Raw genomic sequence first — 7,222 nt, forward strand, 5'->3', positions numbered from 1 at the left:
GTAAAATGAGACTAATTTCTCTTCCCTTATTTTAGGGGAGGGGTCTTGGGAGGTAGACTGTTGGGTGGAGGCTGGAAGCCTGGGAAGAGAGTGGACACTTGTTGCTCCTGGACTGCCGGAGGAAGGACAGAGTCAGAGCCACTCAAGGACAGAGCTCTACACCCCTTGCCATCACGGACTCTTTGGAATACTAGAAAGAAAATATATTTGGGCAAAAATTATTCTTTGCAAAATTGTAACTTTTGATTCGGGAATGAGATAAGGAAACACAAATTACATCTCTTAGAGAATACAAATGAGTTTTCAAGAAGCAAATGGGAGTGTTTCTCAGTGTGAGATACCTTATCTGGCTTAATTAAGAGCCCCAGGAATCCTATTCAGGGAGCATTGATCACATCAGATTTCCTTTTCTCTAAAATAAAAATGCAGCCAGTGAAAATTTATCCAGTCCTGAGAATAAAGAGCTCTAGATTCTTCCAGAGAACTTGGAGGTATGAAAAAGAGGTGTATATTTGAAAGTTGGAAATGTGGAATAGGGGTAACGATTCAAATTCTGCCTGTGGTAATATCTTTAGTGCATAACGCTTCCTTCAAAATCAGACCTATCTCCCTTCCAGGTAGAAGCTGGACACTCACCAGTAACCATTAAGTCCATTCAAGGCGACCCAAACTTCAGATGAACGCAAGGCAGCCCATTCTCAGAGAACACTCTTTTCACCTTTAATTGTGCCATCTTTCCATGTTTCATTTTACCTGGGATGGGAGTTGTGGCTCTTGGCCAGGCCTGGTGATTGGGGTGAGACCAACCCCACGGTGGGTGCCAGAGGTGGGTATCAGCTCCCAAGGAAGGCCAGAGTTTAAGGCAGAGCATGAAAAGTTTGGAAATCCAACTGGCCAAGTAAATATGTTAAAGGCACATTCCAGAGGCTGATTGGAAACCTGCCTTGCCTAGTCTTCATGTGTCTTCATGAGCCTTAAGTTTTTGGAGTGCCGTCTTGTCCCTCGAGCTAAGGAAGAAGACGGAGGAAGGCTAAAATCAAGTTTCTGGAGAAACTCCAGAAACTTCCATTATACCCGTGAAGACCATGTGTGCATCAGGAAAACCTGGCCCAGATGGTCTGGAATGACCGAGGCTTCAGACCTCCTGCCAATGAACACGCTTTTCCCTGTTCACCCACCATTGCTCCCACCCCACAGTACTGTGACTGGGGGACCTGCGTGCCTAAGCCAGCCCCCACCACTGCCAGCTTGCCAACAACAGGCTTCAACTCGGCCATTTCGGTGAAGGGCCCACAGGCACCTCTAGGGAGAGTTCCAGAGCCTGTAAGTCATTTCTGGAGACACTGAACCCTGGTCACCTACCCTGGTCACCCTGGCACATTTAGCACCCCCAGGGGCAGTGTGCAGGAGGCTAGTTCCATGGTTCCCCCAAATTCTAGGAAGGAGAGGAGAGAAGAGAAGGGAACGGAGTAGCCCTGATGCTTTTTATTATAACTATATTTCTGTATCAATAGATCTGTTCCTAGCCACCATTATTTCACTCTTTGTGCTGTCTTATCAAATACTCACAACAATTAACGTGAGGAAGATATAATTACTACCGTTTGCAGATGAGGCTCGGAGAAGTTAAGTTACTTTACCCCTCATCAATGGTTCTCGAACCTTTGCATATATGAGACTCCCCCGAAGGGATTGTGACCACACAGAATGCTGAGTTTCTGATTTAATGGATCTGGGATGGGGCTCAAGAATTTGCATTTCCAACCCGTTCTCAGGTGCTGCTGCTGCTGGTGGTCCGGGGTCCACACTTTGAGACACAGAGGTGTCCACAGTCTCGTGGGGTCCCAGACAGTAAACAGCTACCGATCTGGGAGAAGTGCGCGGCAGAGGGATGTGTGCAGGTCCACCTGAATCTGGAAGAGAGGCAGGCAGGGCTTCTGTTTCACACATCTTCTGGGGTGAGGGAGTCTGGTCATATTACAGAAATGGCCCCGCCTCCTCCTCTCCGCTCTACTTTTGGGGCAAAACTACTGGAGGTATACCAGTTGGGGTTCCATCAGAAGCAGAAACCTCACATGTTTTTACAGGGACAGTTTAATTCAAAATAGTATTAAGTATTTCTAGGAGATTAAACACTCAGAGAATAAAACAACTCTCAAGGACATCCCAAGGCTGCAGTAAATTAGTCCCAGGGGGCCCGCTGGATGGGGAGGGGGCTGACTGGGCTGCTATGGGCCCCAGTGGGTCTACAGGTGGAGACTATGGTTGGAGAGCAAAGAAACTCAGATGGGGACGGGCCTGCTGTAAGCTTCCCGCTGGGTCACAAGTAGGCCAAGGCCAGTAGACAGGGAATCCTGGGCCAGGACCAGCAGACCTTCCTGGGGTGCCAGCGGGCCAGGAATCCAGGCTGGGACTGGCAACAACACGTGCTGGAGGGTAAGCACTACTGGGGGTTCAGCACACGTGCTCCAGGCAGCCACGGGGAAGCAGAAACAAAAGCACAGACCAGGGAGAGAGGCCCTTCCTCCTGCAGCGTCTCTTCCATACCCTCCACACAAGCTTAACATCGTGCCAGATGGCAAAGGAGAAACGTTCACAGAGTCCAGTGTCATTATCTGGAAGTAAGGCATTGAAAGGTGCATTGAGAAGCAAGAAATTGATAACTGTACCCACCAGGGATCCACGAACTTAAACTACAGTGTGAATGACCTTTTGGAATCCAGAAGCAAGGTGGCCCTGAGAGAGGCATTCGCCCACGTCGGTGGGTGGTTAGTGGAGTTGTCCTTGAAATACTTTCCATTCCGTCATGGAAATTGGCTGGAGGAAAGACAGGAAAGGCAGTGCAGGCAGAAAGAATTGTTTTCCTGAAGGCACATAGGGGGAGAAGACCATGAACTTTCCCAAGGAGCCATTGGGTAGAGAGAAGGGCAGATATTGAGCCTTTCATCCTCCCAAGAACAAATGCTAGTTAAGCAAAGAACTTCACTTCCCTGAACCAAAATGGATGTGAGGGAGCAGCTCCTTTTGTCACCTGCCCTCCTCCATCTCCCCTCCCTACAGACCTTTCCACCCTACTTCCTGCCTTTCCTCCTAGGCTTGCCCCTCCTAGCCCTGCCCCAACCCCACTCCCTAGCCCCGCCCCAACCCCACCCTCTTAGTCCCGCCCCCAACCCCACCCCTCCTAGCTCCGCCTCTTCAAGCCCCACACCTCCCAGCCCCACCTCTTCTAGCCCCACCCTCCTAGTTCTACCTCTTCTAGCCCCACCCCTCCCAGCTCCACCTCTTCTAGCCCCACTCCTCCCAGCTCCACCTCTTCTAGCCCCACCCACCTAGTTCCACCTCTTCTAGCCCCACCCCTCCTAGCTCCACCTCTTCTAGCCCCACCCCTCCTAGCTCCACCTCTTCTAGCCACGCCCCCTCCTGGCTCCACCTCCTTCCTTTTGAGAATGCCGTTCTTTCACATTTCTCCCCAGTAGTCTTTGGAGTCTCTAGGATGAGATCAGGGGCTTCATAAGAGGTGATTCTTTCCACTACTTCCCTCCTCTCTTGCTGTAGTTCATTGTAGATGAATCTTCTGATGCTGCCAATGCCACACCCACCAGAGGCACCCCCACTTCGGCAAGTGCCCAACAAGGGCTGTGCCAAAGCTCCAGAGGCCTGCTGTGTAGGGCCCCAGTGCAAACACGCCGAAGGTGGCCACCATTGTTGCCCGAGCAGGTGCTGGTGTCACTGACACCCTGTCCAGGGCTGCTTCTGCCTGAGGCAGGGGCTGATGTCTGCAGCAGAGACTGGGGACCCTAAGCAGCTTGCTCTCCCTGGCCCTGGGAGCAGGGTCACGTCTCCCTCCAACACCAGCTCAGGTTCTTAACCAAAATGTAGCCCTTGCACCCTGTTAAGCATGAGTTCCCTTCCAGAAGGCTCCGAGGTTCGTTATGATAATAGACCAGGGATGGCAAATGGGTATCATTTCACTGCCCTCCAGATGTTTGAGGATCCTCTGGGCAGGTCCAGAACAGGGGAGGAGGAGCACCCTGATAAATTACACATGACAAACGGAGGTGGCGCCTCTGCAAATCTCCTGGGAAACCAGTGTGGCCCAATCCCACCGCCAGCACAGCAGGGACCCCTCCTTCTGAACTGTAATCTCACTTTTCAAACAGGAAATAGAAGAATAAAGCTTGTTTTGACACAAGAGCTATAATTTGTACGTGAGAGTGGGTGCTGGAAACACCACCTGTGCACCCAGCTCTCGGTAGGAACAGCCCAATGGCTGAAAAGAAGCAGCTGCTTTTCCTCTGCACCGAGGCATCGTGTGTCCGAAAGGTTACCCTGGGTGTCTGCCTCATTGTCCCTTTTGAAGCAGGATGGGTTGTGGCAAGACCCCTTAGGGAACTGGACAGTTCAGGATAGGAAAGTGAATCCTCTAAGTTGGGTCCAGATGCTGAAGAAGCACATCAGCGGGGAGGGGGGGTGGTGGTGGTCCCTGAGCCAGGTCGTCTTGGCGGGCTGAAACCTGACAAAATGTCGGGAGGAGAACCAGACAAATCAAAATGAACACTGGAGACTCTTGTTCTCGGTGGTCGGAAGCTAGGGATGGAGGCACCAGCTCAAAATCTTAGCTCCCCAGCTGCTATCCTGCAGATCATGGTGGGCCAGTCTGGGCCTTCTGTGTGGACCCAGGGAGGAGGGGTGGCTGCACCACCCTCGGCAGGGAGTGAGACCCTGGCGGCAGGTGCCACTGGCCTGGCCTCTTTGGAACGTGAATTTCTTATGGTTGCTGAGCTCCAGAAGTCCCAGGGTGTAGGGACTGTTGAGAGCTGCTGTACCTTCCCCCAAAACAGGAGGGAGAGGGACCCTCGAGGAAAGAGCTCAGTGCTAGCATCGAACACCTGCTCTCTCACATTTTCCTGACGTGTGGAATTGCATAAGCTCCTGGTGAGTTTGGTTATTCCTTGAGACAACTGGGGAAGAACTTCAGAAGACTGCAGGAAGGATTTTAAGAAATAATAGATGCATAGTACTTGCAGTGTTCGCCCAATTGGCTGAATTGACATATTTGACGGGAAACAGGGAGGGTTGGAGGTGATGACCTCTATGTTCTTTTGAACCCGAGGTGTCTGATTCTACTGGTTTCAGCTTCTGTGCTGGAAGCTGCTTTTGTCCAACCCGCGGGCCTTCGGTGGACTCTTCTCTCAGTCTGCGTGTGAAGCGCTGCTTGCTCCTGGGCGCCCTCTGGAGGTCAGGGGACGCAGGCACAAGCAGGGCCGGGAGCGCTGCTGCGTATTGGACTTCAAGGAGTGTTTTCAGCCCTGGTGTTAGGGACAGGGGGACTGTCTTCAAGCAAATGATTTGCACGGTTTGGACTGTGCATGCCCTTCCTTGTCACGTGGCTCCTCTAATTTCGCCCGTGGCGCCTGTCACTGCTGCTGCTGGGCCCGCCGTGGAGCTCCCAAAAGGAGAGACATCAGCCGCTCCCCCTCGCGAGCACCCCACGCTGGTGCAGGGTGCCAGGTGCAGGGCTGGATGCCCCCGCGTGAGGAGCGCTTTGGGGAAGCTGCCTGACTGGTGACTTCTTCCAGCTCAGTGCCCAAGGACGTGACCTCACACAGGGCAGCAGCAGCGGGTTCTGGTCCGCGGGAGGAGCGGCAGGAGGCCAGAAGGTAGGGGTAGAATGAGATCATGGTAGTTGTTTGCTGGGCTCCCTGCTTGTGGGCTTGGGTGGGCTGTGTCCCCTAGAGGCCATAGCTCCTGGCTGGTGGACTTCTCTCTCCATCTCGCTGTCTGCCCCGGCTCAGGTAATTTTCCCTCGCCTTGGCTCTCAGTCCCAGAGACTGCATCCTCCCTGTGGCTTCCCCTAAAATCAGCCCCCACCTTTGCTAATAGGTCTTACATTAAAATCCCTCTTCCAGCTGGGACCAAGGCTAATAACTGGGTGAACTTTCTCCAGAATTCGCAGGGGCTTCTTGGGTCCAGTCCCTCTTTCAAGTATGGACTCTGAAGCCAGACTGTTGGCGTCAGAATCATCTCTTCACCCGCACCCCCAGCTGTGACTCTGGGCACAAGATGCCACTTCCCCAAGCCTCACTTTCCCTGCATGTGAAATGGGCACAATAACGTTATGTCCTCGGTGGCTTGTTACAGGAGCTAAATGTGGGGGCATGTGCCAAATGCTGGGGAAGACCTGGCTCAATGAACCTGAACTACAGCTCTGCTTCGCCCCCCTGCTTGCCTCTTCTGTACCCAGCTCCACCAAGGCCTTCACCTCCAGGAGGTGGGGTGGGGAGAAAGCCTCCATTTGGGCAGCTGGCACTTAGTCTCCGGGCAGATGTGCAGGGAGTTCAGAGTCAGGCAGGCAGCCCCCAGCTCAATGTCCGGGCCCTGGTGAATAAATGAAGGTAGTCATTAACATGATTTTTTTCCCCGAGAATCCGTAGATCTTACAGCTAGACGCACCCCTCGGAGAAGCTCCGTGTCCCACACTTGACTGTTGTGGAAACAGAGGGCTTGTTGCCTTCCCCAGAGTCACGTGACTGGTTGCTGACGATGTCCCTCCCCCCACCCCTCCCCACCCGCCCGGGCTTTCTGTTTGAGTTTGTAAAAGCATCTCTAAGGTGTTGTGATTATAGCCCAGCCCGACTATTTCACTCTGAGTTGGTAGACCGCTCCTTTGGTGATGTCAGGAAAACTAGAATAGGAATAAATACATCCTGGCAATAATAATAATAATAATCTATTATTTCATAATTTATTGTAATTATTTGTTATATATAATATTATTTATTATATAATAATTTATTATAATAATAATAATAATTATTATTATTATTCCAGTTCTGCTGCTGCTACCACTTTTGTTTTCTATCCTGCACTTTTTTTTTTAATTCTCTTAAGCACTGGCCCTAATAACAAGCCGGTTCCCCGTTTTCCGCAGACAGCCTCTCTGCAGCCGTGAGCTCAGATGTGCTCCAGCTTCCGACAGTGGGTCCAGAAGGCAGGGCCTGGGCTGGCGGGACACCCAGAGCCCTGCGGGGACACCTCAGAAGGAGCAGGGCCCCAGGTGCCCCTGCCGGCTGGACGAAAGCCCGCGCGTCGTGGGTCTTAATCAAACCGGAAGAGACTGTGACAACTTGTCCCCGCCAGCTTCGCAGGAGGCTTTGTTCTCATGGAAGTTGGTCTGTTCCTGAATCCCGTAGCTGGACTCCCAGCCTCGCTGTGACTCGGG

The sequence above is a fragment of the Puma concolor genome, chromosome D1, assembly GCF_028749965.1.
Source record: "Puma concolor isolate L17-30 chromosome D1, mPumCon1.1.hap2, whole genome shotgun sequence".
NCBI classification, from domain to species: domain Eukaryota; kingdom Metazoa; phylum Chordata; class Mammalia; order Carnivora; family Felidae; genus Puma; species Puma concolor.